General features: G+C 48.2%; 1 protein-coding gene across 1 annotated transcript in view; it reads left to right on the top strand.

The window, feature by feature from the left end:
- TDRD9 (tudor domain containing 9) overlaps positions 1-22,462 on the top strand; it is a 2,559,831-nt gene that overhangs the window by 571,017 nt on the left and 1,966,352 nt on the right. The gene's annotated exons all lie outside the window — the stretch shown is intronic.

A 22,462-nucleotide genomic window follows, 5' to 3' on the forward strand; every position in this document is an offset into this window, starting at 1 on the left:
CAACATGGAAGACATTGGTCTGCAGAAAGATGCCTCACTGGAACTGCCTATGAGGAATGATCAGCCCATCCTGTGAAGTTAACTGAGGAGCAGGGTGGGGTCCCCCTCAAACTTTTAACTATATTCAACTCATGGCAGTAACACCTAAAGCTGATGAATTGGCAGTCTCTGGGTGCAAGACTCCTTGGACATGCCTGGTTGCTCCTGGCTCTAGCCCTGACCCACCTCATACTTCGGTGCTCTCTTCTCTCGTGTACTTTTTCCCCACATCCCACCCCTTTCTAGTTCTTTTGTAACCTTGTGGTTGCTCTTCTCTTCCACCAACTCTCTCCATGAGTTATTTTCCACTCCTTCCCCCGAATCCCTGCTGCTCTTCCATCGCTTCCTCAATGACTCCCCTCTTGCTTCCCCTAGAACCGTCATGTTTTCTTCATTCTTTGATTTAGACTTTTGCTCTTTCACCTTCAGTGCCTTTTTTCTTGCAGAGCCTCCTTTACTCTTGCTTCTTCAATCTATCTACACTGGAAGAGACCCTCTGTGTTCCCCTCACTTCTGTAATGTTGACTGTGTACCTCGCATTGTCCTTCCGCACCCGTCCATTACTGTTTGACGCTACTAAGGTTTTGGGGCCATACTCTGCTTTCTGCTCCCCCATTAGTTTGCCATCCCTTAACCTTTGTCATTAGGACAGACAAAATTTTAAAAAATCAGAAAAGGAGAGCAAGGTAATTACAGTATCCTAATCTGCTTGGCACTTTCCTTCCTTTAACTCGGAATAAACATCCGCCAGCTGCGAGGTATGGTTTCTGGTCTTTGCATAGTTGTCCGGTTATTTCCATCAAATACGTCGTGAGACATTGTATAATGCAGAAGTATCTAGGGAAGCTTTCGCCTTGAAGGAGCTCCCAAAAATAATCTGCTACCCATTCACCCAGGTAGTTTGTAAGTGGAATAGTTGGGACTGAACATAACAAGGTTATATGCTTTAATGAATCTGTTTCGCTGACCTTTTTACAGAATCTACAATCTCCTAAATCCGCTGTTTTGTAAATCGGCATCAGTTGCCTAGTAGGAAAGAGATTTAACCTTGATCTGAGGAATTGATTCCTATACCAGTTATTAGTAAACCTCTGCAGATATTATGGCAGGGTACCTCGCGGCTTATTTTCATTGCTGTGGGATGTTCAAAGGCATTCTTTTGCATCTTGCGTTCTTAACCAATCATCCTGCCATAGTTTCCATTTAACTTTTGCTGGGTTTACAATTAGTTCTTCTGGGTCACTGTTATGGTGGCTTATTTGGTTTTTGCAGCCTTAGCACCATTGGGTGACTAGAACATTGGTCCCCTTTCTCATTGTATCAGCCAATATGAGGAATGGTTTTGGGGGGCTGGGGAGAATTCAGTTCCTGTACAAGGCCATAGTCTTCCATGTAACACTTGCAGGAAGGGCGATGAGGCTCCGCTCAAACTGGTTTACAGAGATCAGGAAAAGCTTTGGCAAGCCTAATCTTTTTCTCCACAAAAGACCTTCCTGTGTGAGCTAAGTCTCCTACAGCGTGAACAAAGTCTTCCACTCTGTTTAAGGCCTGGGAAACATTGGATTTGTAGAAAAGTCAGAACAGGCTGCATTGAGAACTTCCAATATCTTGCGTGAATCTGACGAGCTTGTGACACCACTTTTACAATTTAACCCTCAAAGCTAGCTGTCGTGGCTGATCCTCCCCGCTGTCAATTGTCGCCCCAAGGTAGGGTGCCCCATCTGTCTGGGTCAAATGTTTTTTTTTGTCCACATACCATTTTAAACTTGGCATTTTTCACGGATCCCAACGGCCCAGCACCACAATGTTGGTTTTGATCAAATTCATAGACTAATTACAATGGGTAGTAATTGACCAAATAAAATGGGATGCCAGCGATTTATTCCATGCAAAACAGGTTGAGATTGGAACAACATTGGATACATAGATTACTGGCCCACGAAATAGGCCTCAACGAAGAACTACAATGGCCAGTCTTACTACTATAAAACTCAGAATCTGAGTCACTTTTGGGCAAAATGGAGGGCCAAGTGCAGCCCTTGCCATACAAATGGGTGCACTCACAGTGATGATGTTTGTCTTCATACTCTAACACAATTTCAGCAGTACACACATTTTTGTTAATTGGTGAGTCTCCTCCTTGACCTAAGTCGCATGACCGTTCTGGATATAGCAGTTTTCCTTTAAGTAGGCTACAATGTCTCGTCGTATCATTATTAATTCACTAATTCAATGTTCACTTGTAGGCGATTGTACTTCGTGTCACATGAATGGGTACATTTACATTGTGTAATGTTGGTTCCCTTAAACACAACTAGGAGTGCACCTATAGTTTGGAACATCAAATTACAAGCTTCCTTTTCAACACTTTTGGCATTGATCAGTGCCTTTCTTTTCTTTCTATTCCTTGTAAGAACCATGCCCTGTGTCATACTTGAGTTATTTGTAACTCATGCACAACCCTAATGGATGTGAGGAAGTTGCCGTACTCCACCCAACATGGCCGCTGCAATAAGCAGAGGATAAACTAGTGCGCGAAAGTTGTACATGTTTTTTGTAGAAGGCATCTACCATGCACAAACCGGCATCCTTTGTTCTTTAACATTGGCGAGGTAGATAGCGAAACAGATTTGTGGCCATTTCACATGCGCATAAAATCTTGGTCAGAAATACCGGCACCTCAGGATATGCCAAGGAGGAAACTGGTAAGCAACATGCAGGCTTTGCTCAGAGTAAGGGACAGGTGGGGGACGGTCTCTGTGCCGTAATAGAGGGCTTAGCAGCCTCAGGATGGGTCTGTGATACATTTAGAGAAGTTGTTTTCCACAACGGTGGTAGCTGACATATGCGTGAAACACCCGCCAATTGAGAATATTCCCATGTTAAGTTGCGCTTGATGAGTTTGGTGCATCCATTGCCCCACGTAACTGACAAGGAGACAACAACCAACTTTGTTTACCGTAAATACCGTCTGGGTACACTCCCTCACACTAATCATTTTATGTGGGTGGGTTCCCTCTAGGTCAAACTTTTTGCAAATGATGCCGAGGTGCCATTATACCCTTGAGGGAGTTGCAGCCGCGTGGGGTCGGTGTGGAAATTAGCTGGACATGTAGGGATTTATTTTTCTTGCAATCGGGCCGTCCTGGATATGCGCTATACTTTTGTCATCTGCAAGCACTCTTACACATGCTGCACGTGACTAGCTTGTTAGCATTGTTATTTTGCACAAACTATGAGCTCCTTGTTGGGCATCAGTATAGTGACACAGATGGGTGTATGGGAAGCAACAACCGTCTGTTTTCCATAACAGACTCTGTACACTCTTCAATTTATACACACACTACCCACGCTGTGTGGGTTGGCTCCCTTTAGATTCCACTCCCTTGAGACTCGGACGCCAGCATGCCACTCGGGAAATTGTATGATTTGGCCCCTACTAAGCCCTGCGGTGATTCCCTACACCAGGGTTGGATGATTTTTTGCTTAGACTGTCGCATCGTTATTTATCAGGTATGCCCTTGTAATTAGGAGCCATGTCTCATGTGTCTATCAATTGGCGATTTTATAGCCATGTTATTTGCTGATGTGTACCTGTAATATGCCAAATATCTTGGACTTCTGCATTGTCGGTTCATTAGTACTATTACTGCTGACGAATTGGAGCAGTGGAAATAGAATTGTTATCCTCATGGGGCAACAACCCTGTACAATCCCCTTCACCAACGGCAACTTAGTGTTGCTGTCAATTGTTGAGCAATATTTGATCAGTTAACACCATGTCATTTTGGGTGATCGCAAACGTGAGAGACAGGGTCATATAGGGGCTATAGCGACCCTTTACATTTTTAAACATTGGTAAAATCGAGCAGGAGTTGATTCTTTTTCACTTTCAACATTGTCTTGAATGTATAATTAAAAACAAATCAGAATGTACTTGGTTGAGTTATTAATTGTTCCTTCCATTCTCTCTTCCCCTTCTCTCTCTTCCCTTATGTTAGTCTAGTCACTTATGCGTCAAGGTGGTAATACACACACACATGTGATCAGGAATGATTGTATGTGTCCTGAAGATGGCTTGGGTATGAAACGTAGTTAGATTACCGAGCCGAAACTTGCGTAGACACCGTTTTTACAAGCTCCATTGGACAACAAAAGCTGCATAGCCTATATGAACTGTGTGGTGAACCATTGTATCCGAATAAAATCATTGATACATGCCAGCACTTAATTATCATGGTGCATTCAATGTCAAGATAGCACGTTGCACTTTAGGTCAATCTTCAAGACCTACTGTCTTCATAAATTGTCTTTTTGAGCTTTTTGCACTGTATGAATGAATAATGTATGGGAATGAGTGGTTTTGACTGTATGGGTCGTATTTTTGGTTACAGGTTGTTGTGTTCAATTGATTAGCCATATATTGTAAATTATTTTTTTACTGTTTTTTTTCTATGTATAAATATAATAAAGAATATTGTGATAACAATTGAAGGCTTGTTCCATTGTAAAGAGATTGCTAAAGAGAGAGTAATTGCCAAATGATATGAGCGTATACCTTTTGGTCTATACGTTTTGTGTAACCAATTCATAGACTGGCCATGAGAGATTTGTACAAACAGTCACCTGACCTCTGCAGACCGATAGGTGCTAAGTCGATCAGAACTAGTTCATCTGCAAAAAAGCACTCGAGAGAGATGGTGATCACCCAGTTTTGGAGGGAAGGCCTGTACAGCAGGTATCGGATGTAAAAGTTGAAAAGAGTAGCGGCCAGAGGACACCCCCGCTTTAGGCCTCTGGATGTTGGATCTTAGTTGTAAGGAGCTCTTATGCATTTGGACTGATGGGTCGCTTGGGCAGTTCTTGGCTTCCATTTTTGACCAAAGTAGATCGCAATCTATGCCGTCAAAGGCCTTTCTAAGGTCAACAAAGGGCAGGTAAATCCTTGAATTTTTGTAGGCTTTTCCCTTAAGTAGATTCAAGAGAAAGAGGTTCAGGGAAGTTCCCTCACCTTTGACAAATCCAGTTTGCCTAGTATCTTCTAATTCGTAGAGGGAGAACCATGACTGCAAATGCCCTAGGAGGAAGACCGCAAATAACTTGCCCAGAGTCCAGAAGGGAAATGGGGCGATAGTTCATCAGGTTATTTCTTTTTCCCTTCTTGTGAATTGGGATGATTATTGTGGTTTTCCAGGAACTTGGAGTCTCTGCATTCTTCATAATTTGCTTGAATAGTTCGAAGATGAAGGGAGTCCATTCCTCTGCGGCTTCTTTAATTAATTGGAGATGCCATCAGGCGCTGGGGCTCTCGAATTATTAGCCTTCTTAATGAGCATCCCTGTCTACGATATGTAGTGGTAACTTCCATCCTCTTAGGTTTTTAGGCAGAGGATGGGAATCGGACACCATGTTGGCTGCAAATAGCTCTTGATAAAAGGCTGTCCATGCAGCCTCCGAAATAGCATTTGCTAAAGTAGCCATGCGCAGGGCCACTGTAGCATTGTGGAGTTGCCAGATACCTCTAGCATCTTTTCTTGCAATGTCCTCGAGCATGGCTTCTGCCTCTTTTTGAGCAAGATCTGCTTCGTGGCTTTTTAGCCAGTTCTTATATTTTGACATCCTTTTGTTCCGTGTTTATTGTCCATGAGCAGTGGGATATAGTAACACTTCCACAAGACCGTGCCTGTCTCATGAATTTTTCTGTGAGAGACTGGACGTCTTGTTGGGACATCCTCGGGCAATTTGCTTCTGTGTTCAATGTTCATAGGGCCCAAACATTGCATCTTAAAAGGTTTGAATTTCCAAGATAGTTTTAGTAGGGAGTGGTCACTTGTGGTTTTGGGCAGGACCTCTAGTCGAGCAATGTCGTGTAGCATTAAGCTTGAGATGAAGAGTCATTGGACCAGATGGTTTTTAGAGGGCAGTCCCCATTGGTTTGGCCATCCAACATGTGCAGTTCGCTTACAGCCATAAGCTGAGCAAACTCCACTGCCCTCTTTTCGCTCTTTAATTTCCCAGATGAGTTTTGTTAATACACAGGCAATTTAGGTCCCCTCCTATTACGACATGTGGCTGGAAGCTTGGGATCCATTTATCCAGGGGAGTGGTCTTCGGATTCAGAAAACCTTTTGTAGAAATGGCCAAGGGGTTCCAATAAACGTTCAGCAAAAGAAAAAGTTGGGCCTTTTCTCCCTTTGTGTCTGAGAATGTGATAGCAATCCCCTGTATAAAAGCGTTAAGGCTACAGTTATTCGGTTGTCACTACTGGATGAGTAGGCCAAAGGCCAGACTCCCTCAGACACCTCTATAAGCTGGATTGAGAAAGGAGGTGTATCCATCAAGGGAGGAAGCCGACGTCACCCAGGTCTCCTGGAGGCAGATTATATCCAAGTTACCCAAGGAAAGATCTGGGTCGTTCGACAGATGGGAATGACCCTTAGTGTTCCAAAAGGCCAACAACCAGTTGGAAGGTTATTTGGGGCCTGAAGAAGCATACCATCCATCTCCCATTCTCTTGGGGTTGTTTTTAGAAGATGCTTGGACTGTCATGATCACTGGTGAAGTTCCTAGTGACCTCCAAAAGAACTTGGACTTCTGCTCATCCCTCCTGGGGGGTGGGTAAGCAACACAATGCTATGGAAATCCATGAAATAGCTACTTCCTGACTACCTAACCTGGCCGCCTAGTTTTCCTCCTGGAAGCGGCGATGTGTGTCTAGGCGTTTTCACTCCTTTCACATTTAAGCCCCTCCCCCTGATTGCCCCGTGCTTCGCATCGTTCTGCTTTTGCAGTGAACGCTTACTGCAGATCCGTTCTTAGTTTGTCAGCTTTTAGTGTAATATTTCCCCATTTGTTTCCTTAGCTTTAGTTATCATATTCCTTAGGAATACCCGCTTGGTTCGTATCATTTGTTTCCCTGTCAAGAAATTTCTGTCATTGGAAGCACAATCACGTCACAGCTGGCAGTGTCACTTCGAGCAGTTTTTTCCAGTCAGCAATCTCCTCACCACAAGTATCTTTATTACATTTCATTATTCCGTGATAAGCTGGGTTCCATTCTCATAGCCTCAACTATTGCGTGTACTTTGAACGTAGTGAACACGGAGCTCCTCCTAGTGCTGTGTATGTGATGCTTCAGTACACCGATTCCCTGTTACCCATTTTAGCATGTTAATACATGCTTCCTAAATCTTCAGAGTTCTGTCACCGGATACTCCGACTCTCATGAAGGGCGCTGCGTGTGATGAAAGTTCATTTAGCCTTTTCAGACATTTACTGATAAAGAGCCTTGTGGAGGGGGGCCCTCAATGCAGTTAAACTTTTCTTTAGTGAAAGTTGAGTAGAGTTTTCCTTTGCAGCACCACTATTTATCCAGTTAAGGTTCAGTGTAATTTACTGCGATAATTACCTTTAGTGCACATATTCATATTCCAATCTCATTCATACGAGTCCCAGAATTGGGTGCACACGCTCCCTTGTTCTTGCTCTTCCCAGTTCACAGAATATTTCCTTCCACAAGGTGCGCTCCTTAGTTCTTCCTGGCCATACACATATAGGGGTTCTTCCATCTGCTCCACTTTAAGAAGTCGTTTCATCCAGCTGATTCAACGCTTCAGTACAAGCGCCCCTGCTCAGAAGCAGAATGGAGATCCCACCATAAAAGAATCGAAGGTAAAAGGGAGAGAGTGACTTGGGACCAAGAATAAGACGATTACCATTGCAACAATATGGACCTTGGAGTTTTCTCACTGAGGAATTTACTGTGTATCATATAGAATTGTTACAGCATCTAGAGGAATCTTTTGAGAAGAAACAACATCTAAGAACTAAAGAGTCCTAAGGTGGATCATTCTGTAGTGCGTGTCCCCGCAGAGTTCAGGTAAGCGTTACAGACGGCGATTGTGAAACCGGATAGTATGGAGAAGTCTGGTTTATCATTACAGAATCATTACCCATTATTATGGAATCATTACCCATTTAGGGATTAGTTATCCATCATTGCATCTTGTTTAGTTATCCATCATACATTCTGATTAGTACTGATTAGTAGTGACATGAAGTAGTGATATTAGACTATCCACATTATTCTGCCACTTTGTATGCATTTGCAATGAGATTATAGAATGAGGGCTGTTCTATTTGAAGTGCCATGTAGAGACACATGTTATATTTGTAGAGATATGTTATGTATTCTCCAGCATGGGGTCTGGCATGGATTCACATGCTCATGAATATTCCCCGTCGTCAGGCTGGGAATCCTCGGTAAAGAAAAAACCAGTATCCGTTTCGTTTCTGATCTGTCTTTCGTAGTAATAACCAATCACTGGTCTCTGCGTCATACTGACCACAGCCAATGACTGCCCTCTACCTAAGCACCGCCTCTGGCAGCCATCTTCAGATTTTTACCGCACGTTCATGTGTTGGGATCCTCGTGCTATTGCTCTCGAGCGTTAGTGCTATTTTTCGCGCTTTTTTCACAAAAAACTTCGATTCTTTCGGTCAAAGAGCCTCAAGCTCCACCGATCCTACATCCGATCAACGGGGACCCGTGTCGGATTCATCTGTGCCCCTCAAGGGTGAAGATTTCGTCGAGCTACACTTCGGAGGAATCCAGAAGCTTCTCAGGCCCGGTCTCGGAGATGGCCCAGGAGAAGGGAAGCTCGATGCCCGGAAAGCTGTTCAGGGTCTGCCCTGGATGCCAGCTGCAAAACGTCTTCAAGGAGGACGAACACTCTTTCTGCCTTTACTGCCTTCATGAGGACAAGACGCACGTGGAGAAGGACTGTGCGTTTTGCGGCAACATGTCGGAACGGACCATGAAGGACCGCCATCAACGTCTCGCCAACTGGCTGGAGGGTAAGAGCCCGTCTGGCGAGAAGAAGAAGAAATCCGAGCGGTCTTCTAAGACCTTTGAGGGCGCCCCGGCGACGGGGGCCCAACATAAGGCCAAGCACCGCGAGTCCGCTGGCACCGGGAGCGCCGAACGGTCGGGCTCTACGGGCGCCAGGCAGGGCGCACCCTCCCCGGCACCATCAACCACGAGCCAACGCTCTGGGTCGGGTAAGAGGAAGGCCGAGCACCCGGCGAAGCTCCTGGAGAGGCCCCGGTCGAGCTCTAAGGCAGAGGAGGAGCGTGGCAGTGCCCCCTCCCTCAAGGATAAGGCGGTGAGCGCACCTAAGGTGGTGAAGGCCTTGATCCATCCGACCAAGCCCTCTATCGAAACGGTTGCGGCGGCCCTGGCTCAGCCTGTGGTGGCTGCACCATTGGTGGCGACCTCAGGGCCCAGAATCTCCCTGCCTCCTCGGAGGGAGTCTTCCTTTGTGCCCATCGATAGGACCCCCGTGAAACCCTCCGTGGGGAAGAAGAAGGGGGGGCAGGGCGTCGTCGGAGATTCGGCCTCAACCTCAGAAGAGGAGCTGATCGAGGTCTTAAGCCACGGCCTAGGCGTGGAAGAAGGCCAGCCCGTCGGAATGGACCCCGACGCAGGTGACGACGACATCGTTGAGGATACCGACGGGGCCCCTGCTCGCCCGTCGGATTCCCCTCTGCCAGCGCCGCAAGACAACTCGGCGGCCATTTTGTTGGCCATACAGTCCTTATGCTCCGAGATAAGGACGAGGCTACCGTTACCGACGGAGGAACCTCTCCCGTCGGGGGATCCAGAACCGGGACCTTCTGGTGTTCCCCCTACCAAGAAAAGAAGGATCCATCCACCACCTCCTTTTCAACCGTCGCGCCCCTTCCAGCCCTCCTCCCCGTCCACCCGAGGGGATGATACGGGGACTGACACGGCAGCGACGGGTACGGACGACGAGGCATACGACGAGGATTTTCCGTCGTCGCCTCCCACCAGGGCTTCTCCGCCCGACGAGATCGGATCTCTCCACTCCATGATCTCCAGGGCTTCCGAGCTTTTCCAACTCTGCCCTGAGGAGAAGAAAAAGGAAGGCTTCCTTTATCAGCGGCGCGAGGCCAAGAGGAAGACGGTCCTCTCAGTGCCTCTGTTGGACGACATTTGGGATGAGGGCCTTTCCCTCCTCAAGAACCCTTCCACGACGCCAGCTAGAAGAGACCGGTACGAGAAAAAGTACCGGGTCCCGGACACGGCCCCCCTGTGCCTCCGGGCGCAGCCTACCCCGGACTCCGTCGTCTCCGCGGCAGCCAGGAAGAAAGCGGGGGGGGGTGCGGCCTCCACATCGACTTCCCCGCCGGACGGCGAGGGAAAGAAATTGGATGCTATGGGACGTAGAGTCATCTCGTCGGCAGCGACGACGATTAAAGCGGCCAACGCCTTGGCTATCGTGGCCCGCTATGACAGGGAGCTCTGGTACAAGATAGCTCCCCTGCTGGATTTTCTGCCGGACGACAAGAGGGCGGAGGCCCTGGAGATCCTGCAGGAAGGTGAGGTGGCCTCGGACCACGCCATCACCGTGGCGACGGACATCGCCGACACCGGGTTCCGCCAGCTGGGCAACGGCGTTTGCCTTCGACGTCGTGGATGGCTCAAAGCTACGGATTTCCGGCAGGACGTCCAGACCAGAGTCCTGGACATGCCCTTCGACGGGAACAACCTGTTTGGGAAGACAGTGGACGATTCCCTTCAGGCCATCAAGGCGAATACTGAGACGGCCCGGGCCCTTGGAGTCCTGCAACGACGGACGCCCTTTCGGAGCGGCGGAGGCAAGGGCGCCTCCAAATGTTCCGGCGGCGGTTTCGCTTCATACCGTCAAGCGGCCCGCTCGTCGTCGCAAGAGGCCTACAGAGGACGAGGCAAGTCTAGCGGACCCCGCCGTCGTCGCCAAGGAGGTCAAGGCGGCAAGGCCGCGCCCAAGCAGGATTGAACCGGCCGTGGGGTCTGGCCCCCACCGAAGCACCCCGGTGGGAGGCCGGCTGGCGGGCTTCGTCAGCGTGTGGGAGTCCATCTCCACCGACCGTTGGGTGCTGGACGCCCTGGCCCGGGGCCACGCGCTCGAGTTTCAAAGAAGGTGCCCGCGCGTCCCCCCCGTGGCCAGGAAAGAACTTCACGTCCCTCAACTTCTCCTGGAGGTAAAGGCGATGCTCAGAAAGGGCGCCATCGAACTCGTCCCAAAGAGGCTTCGGGGCTCCGGAGTCTACTCGAGATACTTCCTTGTGAAGAAGAAGACGGGAGGATGGCGCCCCATCCTGGACCTGCGACGTCTGAACAAGTTCATCAAGGCGCAGAAGTTCCGGATGGTCACCCTCCAGCACGTCCTGGGTCAGCTGGAGGAAGGAGACTTCCTATCGTCGTTGGATTTGGAGGATGCCTACTTCCACATTCCCATCCTAAAGGGGCACCGCAAATTCCTCAGATTCGTGGTCCAAGGGCGTCATTACCAGTTCAAAGCCCTTCCCTTTGGACTACGGTCGGCACCCAGTGTATTCACCAAGTGCCTCGCACCGGTGGCGGCGCAGCTGCGCCGCGAGGGGATTCACGTCTACCCCTACCTGGACGACTGGCTCATCCGCGCCAAGACGAGGGAGCTCGCCGTGGTCCACACGGCAAGGACCGTCCAACTCCTCACGGACCTGGGATTCTCCGTGAACTACGCCAAATCCCACCTGGTGCCCGCGCAAGTCGCACTGTTTCTGGGAGCCAGGCTCGACACAGGAGGAGAGGACCAGGACCATCTTGGGCAAGGTGCAACGGATGTTGGTGGCCGACGCGGCCAAAGTGAGGTCCATCAAGTCCCTCCTCGGGATGATGTCTTCCTGCATCTACCTCATTCCCATGTGCAGGCTCCGGATGCGCCCGTTGCAAGAATTCCTGGATGCGCGCTGGATCCAGACGACGGGCAGCTTCGAGGAAAGGATCAAGCTCGACGAGAGTTTGCGACGAGCGATACGGTGGTGGGGCACCCGCGCGCATTTGACGGCGGGCATGGACTTCCAGACCCCAGCCCACCAGGAGACCGTGACCACGGATGCCTCCCTGGAAGGGTGGGGAGCGCACACCGAAAATCTGCACGCACGGAGAAGTCCCTGCATATCAACGTCCTGGAGCTCCGTGCAGTGTTTTGGGCCCTCAGGTCCTTCCTTCCGTCCCTCAAGGGCAAGGTGGTGAGGATCTTCACCGACAACACCACCACCATGTTTTACATCAGGAAACAGGGCGGAACCAGGTCCCCAGCGCTGTCCAAGGAGGCGCAGGACCTGTGGCATTGGGCATTGGGCCGTTGCCCAAGGGATTTTTCTGGTGCCGTTTCATCTGGCAGGGATAAAAAACACCATCGCCGACTCACTCAGCAGGGAGCTGCGCTCGTGCCACGAGTGGGAACTACGCCAGGATCTGGTGGATCGCCTCTTCCGACGGTGGGGCACACCCCAGATCGACCTGTTCGCGACGGCGACGAACACCAAGTGCCGGAGGTTCGCCAGCAGGTTTCCCCAGACGAGGAGCATGGGCGATGCTTTCTCGTTCCCCTGGGAGGGCCTGTTCCTCTACGCGTTCCCTCCCTTGCCTCTGCTAATCCGGCTCGTCAACCAGCTCAAGAGGTCACGGTGCAGCATGATCCTCGTCGCACCTGCGTGGCCGAGGCAGATATGGTTCCCGGACCTTCTGGACTTGTCAGCGTCCCCGCCGATCAAGCTGCCGGCGGACGCGGATCTACTCTCCAGGGAAGGAGGCGCCATCCTCCACCACGACCCGAAGTCGCTGAATTTGCAGGCCTGGCTCCTGCAGCGCTAGAGTTTGGAGGATACGACATACCGGCCGATTGCAGAGAGGTTCTTGCAAAGGCCAGGGCGTCCTCGACTCTTAAATGCTACGGACACAAATGGAAGAGGTTCTCTGTCTGGTGCCACGCACAGAAGATTAACCCTCTACGGATTACGGCCCCCCAAGTACTGCCGTACCTGCTGACGCTGGCCAAAGCTGGTCTGGCACACGCGTCCATCAAGATTCATCTTGCTGCGATCTCCCGATACACCAGAACCACGGGGCGGACGTCCTTGTGGTCTCATCGTCTGGTGAAAGAGTTCATGAAGGGACTGTTCAGATCGTTCCCGCCGGTGAAGGCTCCGGCCCCGGCGTGGGAGCTCAACGTGGTGCTGACCAAGCTCATGGGACCTCCGTTCGAGCCTCTGCACTCGGCCCCGTTGAAGTTTCTATCGTGGAAAACAGCTTTTCTTGTGGCCATCACCTCCGCACGACGAGTGGGAGAGATCCAGGCCCTTTCCTGCAAGGCCCCGTACTTGACTTTCCACGACACGAGGTTAGTGCTCAGGACGCACCCCTCCTTCATGCCCAAGGTACCGTCGGACTTCCATCTCAACGAACCCTTGGTGTTACCTGTGTTCTTCCCGTCGCCTTCGTCGCCGGCTGAGAGGACTTTGCACTCGCTGGATGTAGCTAGAGCGCTGAAGTTCTACGTGGACCGCACGAAGGGTTTTCGGAAGACGTCACAACTCTTTGTGAACTTTGGACCTGTCAATCAGGGGAAGGCTCTCTCGAAGGCTTCCATCTCCAGATGGCTCTCCGGCTGTATCATGTGCTGTCACCGGTTGGCAAACCGACCGCTGCCTGGCCGTCCGAGAGCCCATTCCACCAGAGCGATCGCAGCTACCACGGCGTTCCTATCTGGTGTGCCCCTGCTGGACATATGCAGGGCTGCTACGTGGAGGTCGACGCACACCTTCACGAAATTCTACTGCGTCGACCAGGATTCCAGGGAGGAGTCCAGGGTCGGCCAAGCAGTGCTGCGCAACCTGTTCGCCTGAGGTGAGCCTGGTGAGGAGGTAAGATGCTTAATGTTGAGTTGATGTGATGCTTAATGTTGAGCCTTTGCCACCTCCCGTGGTTGTGCATGTGTGTACTGCTATTTATTCTTTATTCATGAGCATGTGAATCCATGCCAGACCCCATGCTGGAGAAGGAACAAGTTACTTACCTGTAACTGTTGTTCTCCAGCATGGGTCTGGCATGGATTCACATGCGAACCCTCCCGCCTACCCCTCTGCGGCTCTTCACTTGGTCATACTGCCACTTCACGTGCTTCCAAATCTGAAGATGGCTGCCAGAGGCGGTGCTTAGGTAGAGGGCAGTCATTGGCTGTGGTCAGTATGACGCAGAGACCAGTGATTGGTTATTACTACGAAAGACAGATCAGAAACGAAACTGATACTGGTTTTTTCTTTACCGAGGATTCCCAGCCTGACGACGGGGAATATTCATGAGCATGTGAATCCATGCCAGACCCATGCTGGAGAACAACAGTTACAGGTAAGTAACTTGTTCCTTATGTACGCATTGTAGAGCGATGTTAGGCAGAATCCACTGCAGTTCCCTTAGGGAGCACTACAGCAGATTAAGACTATAGGTATATGCAATGAATTCCCTTTGGTATCAGTCTGTACCACAAAGATTTAGTTGGTAGCTGTGGCTGAGCAGTCAGACTTATCTCAAGAGGAAGAAGAGCAGTATTCAGGGTTTACACATTAGGATTATAGTACTATGATTCAAGGAAACACTGACCAAAGCTTTGTATTAAAAAGAATATATATATTTTACACACCTAGTTCAACACATAAATCACAGTTGTCACTGTAAGTTAAAACAGTCAAAAGTATACACACTCCCTATTTAAATTATAGACCAGTTTGAGCCAGAGTGAAAACTGAGCAGAATGGCACAGGGTCACCCAAGCAAAAATGGCACTCTAGAAATTTCTCAAAAGGGAGGGAAAGGGCAAGTTCTACAGAATTAACCTGTTAAACACACGAGCAACACTTCCCCAGTGGATTGTGAACAAGTTAGTTAAGGTAGCACTTTAGCAATAGTCATACATAGGTGAAAACCGAGCAAAATGGCACTTCAGCAATGCTTAAGAGGGAAGGAAGAGTGGTTATAAGAGTAGAGGGCGCACCAACACAGTTGAGGACGAAAATCAATCTAATGAAGGCAGTTGTAACAGATTTCGCCAAAGTCAATAGGCCTGTGCCAGAGTTAGTGGTACAGGGCAATGGGCCCAGGATGAAATGGTTCTAGTCGCTGCAGTGAAGTCTATGGTTTAACGATTCAAAATGAGGGTGCAGAAGGTAAAAGATGTTAGTTGATGGGGGCGGCCAACCCAGGAGGTAGGTAAAGGATTTCAACCACCTTTTAGCAGTACCCCTCGAAACGAGAGGCCTGGCGGAACAATGTACCTGAATAAGTGGAAGCGGCTCCTGCAGTGTAGGTGGTTCCTGGCAGTTCGTGCAGTCCAGCAGAGGAAGAGAGGCTCTTGTCGTGGAGGAAGGTTTGAGTTACTGCGCTGCCTAGGGAAGAAGCCAGCCGCCGTGAAGCCGAAGCGGATTAAAAGGTACGCTCCTTTAAATTGCGGTCGTGGTGGACGGGTGCCTGGCTGTTCGGTCTGAGTGCAGGGCACTGGCGATTCGATCAAGGCAGGTCCTGGAAGGCGATTGGCAGCCGGGCTTCACCGGTAGTTCAGTCGTTGCAGATGTCTTCAGCTTCTCTGTGCTTCGGTTTCTTAGCTCCAGTGGCGACGTCTTGTCCTCCAGTCCTCGGGACCCTGCTTTTATGCAGCAAGACCCCCATTCATACAGCCTAGCTGTCACACAGTGGGGTGGCACTCCTGGTGGGAGAACCCACCAGCCTATCGAGGCAGAGTGTGACTTGGGTTGCGTAGGCAACCCTGTCCAGGGTGCCTATTCCCCCTCCCACACATCCTGTCTACTCCAGACTCAGTGGCGCCTAGAGGAGGGCTTCTGTGCAGAAGCCCGCCAAAAGGACTAACAAAGGATCCCCGACCTGGGTTAGGACTATAGAGAAAGACACGAGAAAGAAATTAAATCAAAGTTCTGGCAATAAAAGCCTACCGGAGTAAAGTTAATATTAAAATAAACCGGCGGTATGTTAGAGGCTGTCAGTAAAAGTGGTAGCCTCCAACAATGGGAAAATCCCATAGGAATATATTTGCAGTTGAATATTTATGGTAGTAACGACTGCCACCAGCCAGAAACTTTTGAGGGACTGTAGGGTACCCACTCGAAAATGAACACTAGGGAAAAACTATTAACCCTTCCCAGTACCGCCATAGTAAGATGGTTTGTACTGGTTTTGTTCATAAGAATTGACTAGTAAAGTCAATGGGGACTTTCCATGCCCTGGGATACAGTAGTCAGTCCCAGGGTATGGAGTCTGTTTGGGGGTAGCTACGACACCCCTGTGGTACGGCATGGAGGGTGCTGTGTACCACACATGTAAAAAGATGATTCCTATGAGGGTGAGAAGAACCCCATAGGCCATAAGCACACAAGATAGCCTAAAACACACACTAGCAATCTGTCTAAGAGTGGGGAAAAAGGGTCTCACTCTTAGCAGGAGAAAAAAAACCTCAAATCCAGCAAAGCTGCTGGGGGACTCTATAGGTAAGGGAAATTAGCCATAGAAGAGAATTCTCCCTAACAAGAGACACACATTGAGTGTGCACTTAGAATATGCATTGAGCTTTGAGTATGGTGCTTGGTATGAATGAATGTGTTAGGCACTACATTTGAGAATAGAGAAAGCATAAAGCCATTCTGAGACACACAGAAGCGCCACGGAGTGCGGAGAGATTGTTATAATTTACAGTGTACAAGTATGTGTAAACAGTTTGCTTGGCAGACCGATAACACGACCTTTGTCCGAGAGGGAGCAGGCATTGTGTCTCATCAGGGCGTGGGTTGTGCTTCGCAGACAGAGGGAAGGTGGGGGTGGGCAGCGCCATGGAGAGAGGGAGAGCTTGTGTAGGCAGAGACGGGCAGAAGGAGAGAGGGATTTGAATGGAGACATATGAGGAGATGGTGTTTGGTAAGGAAGAAGGGAGATATGGTATAGATATGTAGAAAATGTCATGATGACCAGAACACGCAATGATTGAAAAGTACAAGTAAATGCATCACAGACTTTTAGGCACTGCTAATATTTAGAAACACTGTCAGACAGAAAGAGAGGCATTTTAGCTTGGAGAGAACGAGTGTAACCATGGATTTGTATACGTCATTGAACAGTATGAGAGGTGAGGAGATTGGATTTTTTTTAGATGGAGATGACTTGGAGAGACGTTTTTGGTTGGCATGAGATCGCGAGGCGAATGAAAGGAAGTTGCCATTGAGGGAGAAGTGTTTTTTGGTGCGGCATAATCCAATGGCTTTGGGAGTTCGGAAGCTTGGGGAAGCATTCTGATGAGAGCAGAGTTCGAGAGTTTGGCAGAGGCATTGAGGCAGTTCGAGTGACCAGACTGACAGAGCAAAACATGGAAAAGGGGGAGTATTGCTGAATAAGACATGTGCATGGGGAATTAGAACAGACTCGCTCACAAAGCTTTGGATGACATGATAGCTGGGCTAATCAGACAGGGTCTGTGTTAGAGAGAGAGTTTGAAGTATGGTGTGGAATGGAGAGGAATCGTGTGGCATTAGACTGCTTGCATTAGAAGCCTGTAAGGATTATAGTTATTGCATTGCATGGTAGATTTGCACCAAAAACATAAAAGGTGAAAATTCGAGATTTTTTGAGATTGGTCAGTGTTTCCTTGAATCATGGTACTATAGTCCTAATGTGTAAACCCTGAATACTGCTCATCTTACTCTTGAGATAAGTCTGACTGCTCAGCCACAGCTACCAAATAAATCTTTGTGGTACAGACTGATACCAAAGGGAATTTATTGCATATACCTATAGTCTTAATCTGCTGTAGTGCTCCCTAAGGGAACTGCAGTGGATTCTGCCTAACATCTCTCTACAATGCGTACATAATACATAACATATCTCTACAAATATAACATGTGTCTCTACATGGCACTTGAAATAGAACAGGCCTCATTCTATAATCTCATTGCAGATGCATACAAAGTGGCAGAATAATGTGGATAGTCTAATGTCACTACTAATCAGTACTAATCAGAATGTATGGTGGATAACTAAACAAGATGCAATGATGGATAACTAATCCCTAAATGGGTAATGATTCCATAATAATGGGTAATGACTCTGTAATGATAAAGGCCCTGAGATATAAGAGCGAGGGGGGGCATAGTGATCCACACACCCCCTAGGAGGTTGTTTAAGACTGATGCATAGTTGCCCACTAGGGGCTAGGCCAAAGGTAGATTTGTCTGATTTGTTTCACTGTCTCACACGATGGACACATCTCTCGCTGCTCTGTTTTTAGGGACTGTAATGCTAATTGGGGTTGGCATTTCCTGGAGACAAGTCCCAATGTTCCTTCGTTGTGTTTCCTGTTGGCCACCAGATTGGCTTCCTTGTTTATTGGATCACGAGGATGTTGAATAGACATCCCGTGGGGTCTTCATTAGTAGTCTCGGTAAGACGATTAGAGTGTATGTGGCCGGTAAAAGACAGATCAACTTTTCTTAGAAGCTACGTCAGCGCATTCAAAGCCCAGCAGTAGGAGTAGGTGAGCCATCTCCAGTATTGAGCCCCTGATATAATTTGATCTCAAGTGTAGGATGACTGTTGGTTTTACTTTCTTGTGGAAATTCTACGATTGTCTTCAGATCTCACCAGCCGTAGCACTGGGATAGTATATAACAGTCTGACATTCATATCTTCAATATCAGGCCATGGCCTGATATCGTCCCGTTATATTTTCTTGACTGGGCTTCAAGTTGTGGGGATGCATGAACGTTACATGGGGATCATAGTCTTGTATTTGTATTTTTATTGTACTTTATATAGCGCGTTTGTCCAAAGCACCTTACATAGATAAAAACTGTACAAAGGAATGATATATAGTGGTTGTCAACAATTCAAACACTTCCGGTAACAGATAACCAAGGGCAATGAAGCGGGTGCGTTTTCAAAGAAGAGCAGAACAAAGAGTAAATAATAATGGAACAAAGACAGGGGGAGCATGTTCCAATGAAGGAGCAAAGAGCTGAAAAGAACAAAGGGGACATTCAGCCTGAAAAGACAGGAGCAACAAAGATAACGAGACAGAGTATAGAAAGAAGAGAAGCAAGATAGTCAGGGGCAAGCCCATGAAGAGATTTAAAAACTAAACAGAGTAATATTTAAGTTTGGAATGAAAGGGTAGCCAACCAGGAGAGACAAGAGATGGAGAGATTGAGTCCTGATACGGAAGAAGACTGAGTATACTCATAGAAGTGATATATTTATTTGAAAGGAGCAAGACATGAGCAAGGAAGGCCAAAAAGTTAGTGGAGATAGTTTTGTGGCATGAAAGGTGAGAAAGGGACTAACTATGCAAATATTATGGAGATGAAAGCGACGGGAACGAGATGAGAGAAATGTGGTAAGCGAAAGGAAGATTAGAATCCAAATAAAGACCAAGGTTACGCGCAGTAGGAGAAATAGGAAGAATGGAGGGAGGAAAAGAAATAAACAGAGGGGGATGTGGAGAGAGTGTTAGCAGGAAAAAATAAGACCTCAGTCTTCCCTGTATTTAAAGTGAGGAAATGAGAAGCCATCCAAGATTGGATGGCAGAAAGACATTTTGAACGAGTGTGGTGAATATCAGGAGTGAAAGACGTGAAAGAGCTGAGTATCGTCAGCATAGAAGTGATGCGATAGTTCAAAGGAAGAAATTACAGGCGCAAGTAGTGAAGTGTATAGAGAAAATAGAAAAGGGCCCAGAACTAACCCTTGAAAGAGACACCGTGATCAAGAGAAAGAGGAGCAGAAGTCATGCCACCTCAGGAGACAGAAAAGGTTTGATTAGATAAGTAAGAAGAAAACTTAAGAACAGAACCCCAGAGACCTTTCTTGCCCCGTTATATAGCACTGCGGCAAGTGATCACCGCTAAGCCGATGGGGAATAGGTCTCTGGCAGGGTGAAGGCTCTACTTTAAGTAAAGTTTGACTTCTTTGCTCTGCCAACGTCAAAAATGGTGGACTCAGTTGTTCATGTTAAAGGATATTTGTACCGTGCACTATCACCACAGGAGTGGTCCCCTGGCGCTCTGGCTGCTCTGAAAAGGGAAGGGGTGAATTAGTGGGAATAAGTGGGGAAAAGTGCAAGAGCGCAATGTGCCGTTGGCAGCCTCAACACGGTTAACACTGTTCGCTGGGCTTGGGGTGTTTTCTGGTCGGTAGATGTTGTATGCTGTTGTGCGAGTGTATGTGCCTTTTGTTTTGTTGTTGCGATGTAGTGAAGTGTGTGTGGTTTGTTGTGATATAGGGTTGTGGTTGGTGAGAGTTTGAGAGGTGTATGCAGAGGGTTGAAATTGTTAGTGGATTGGTTATTGGCATCACTGTCTAGTTTGAGAAGTGTCTAACAATCATGGTTCGAGCTAAGTGTGGCACCTGCTATCATTTACAATCCTATCTAGATGTGTTGCAGGCTAATTGTCACAAATTCTGTTTAAGTTTGGCACATGCTATCATTTATAATTTACAGTTGTGAAAAGGATGGATTATTGGTGTTAAGAACGACTCTTTGTGCATCGTCAGGTAGTTGTTGAGGTCTCAGTAGTGGGACTTGCGGGTCAAGGAGACCAGAAACAGTGGTTTCAACCATCTTAGAGGCAGGAGGGAGTTGTAATAGTCCCTCCACTCCAGGATACTTTCCGTATTCAACCGTATAGGTGAGTTGAGGCAATCATCTTCCTTGTTGAATGAGTTGACACTCATCCGAGTTCTTTGAGAGTTCCTTAGTTGGGTTTTGAAGCACAGGGGGGACTCTTGCCCTTGTAGAAGGCCGCGAGGGACCACATATAGGTCATTGGAGCCTTTTAGCAGGATTCAGATTTCTACTAAAGGACCTTGACTGGTTAGGGATTCTGTTTTTGGCAACATTTGGTTTAGTTTTTTTTCCTAGCGATGGCCCCTTCGTAGGTGGGTGGGACAACTTCTTTCTCTAGCATTGGATCTTTCACGGATTCACATGCTGTGAATATTTCCCGTCAGGCTGGGAAAACCTCAGTAACTTTAACATAGGGTTTTCCTATGGAAAACTTTGAGACTGAGTGTCTTATCAACGTCTTTTTGGGTGCTTTAGGCTGCATCAATAGGACGTCTAGTATGAATAGCCCCACCCCCGTGGCCTCGCTTCAGATTTCGACCGTCTCCAAATTGATGGAATCGCCTGGTGTTTTCTCTTGAGAAAATGGCTTAGTTCTACACAGGCTTTTGCTGTTGTCTTTTCAGGCCCAGCATGTTATCTGTGGGCCCGAAGAAATCGTTGTTTCGGCTGTGTGAGACCTGCGGCCTCAACGTCTATGAAGGGGATGAGCATGTGGACTGTCTTTAGTGCCTGTATCCCAATCATTCAGCGGACAACTGAGATTTGTCAAGGCTTGACCCAGAAGACGCTGAAGGACCGCATGTTAGGAAGAATTCTCTTCTAAGGCTAATTTCCCTTACCTATAGATTCCCCCAGCAGATTTGCTGGATTTGAAGGGTTTCTTTTTTTCTCCTGCTAAGAGTGAGACCCTTTTTTCCCCACTCTTAGACAGATTGCTAGTGATGTTTTAGGCTATCTTGGGTGCTTGTGGGCTATGGGGTTTTTCTCACCCTCATAGGAATCATCTTTTTTACATGTGTGTTACACAGCACCCTCAGTGCAGTACCACAGGGGTGTCATAGCGACCCCCAAACAGACTCCATACCCTGGGACTGATTACTGTCTCCCAGAGCATGTAAAGTCCCCATTGACTTTACTAGTCAATAATTATGAACTAAACCAGTACAACCCATCTTACTATGGAAGTACTGGAAAGGGTTAATGGTTTTTCCCTAGTGTTCATTTTCGAGGGGGTACCGTACAGTCCCTCTCTCAAAAGTTTCTGGCTGGTGGCAGTGGTTACTACCGTAAATATTCGACCGTGAATATTTCCCTATGGGATTTGCCCATTGTTCGAGGCTACCACTTTTACTGACAGCCTCTAACATACCGCCGGTTTATTTTAATATTAAGTTTACTCAGTAGGTTTTTATTGCCAGAACTTTAATATGTCTTTCTCTGAAATCCTAACCCAGGTCGGGGATCCTTTGTTTGTCCTTTTGGCGGGCTTCTGCACAGAAGCACTCCTTTCGGCGCCACAGAGTCTGGGGTAGACAGGATGTGTGGGAGGGGGAATAGGCACCCTGGACAGGGTTCCCTAGGCAACCCAAGTCGCACTCTGCCCTGATAGGTCGGGGGTGTTATTCCGCCAGGTTAGCCACCCCACTGTGTGAGTGACAGCTAGCCTGTATGATTGGGGGTCTTGCTGCATAAAAGCAGAGTCCTGAGGACTGGAGGACAAGACGTCGCCACTGGAACTAAGAAGCCGAAGAGGAGAGAAGCCAAAGACATCTGCAACGACTGAACCACCAGTGAAACCCTGCTGCAGATCCTCACCACTTTTCTCTGATGACTCAAGAAGCTGTTCACCTGCAAGTGTCTTCTTCCCTTGAGCTGGTGGGGGTCAACCAGTTCGCCAATCTCCTTCCAGGACCTAC

Source organism: Ambystoma mexicanum, chromosome 14 (assembly GCF_040938575.1).
Source record: "Ambystoma mexicanum isolate Mex_15411 chromosome 14, UKY_AmexF1_1, whole genome shotgun sequence".
NCBI lineage: Eukaryota > Metazoa > Chordata > Amphibia > Caudata > Ambystomatidae > Ambystoma > Ambystoma mexicanum.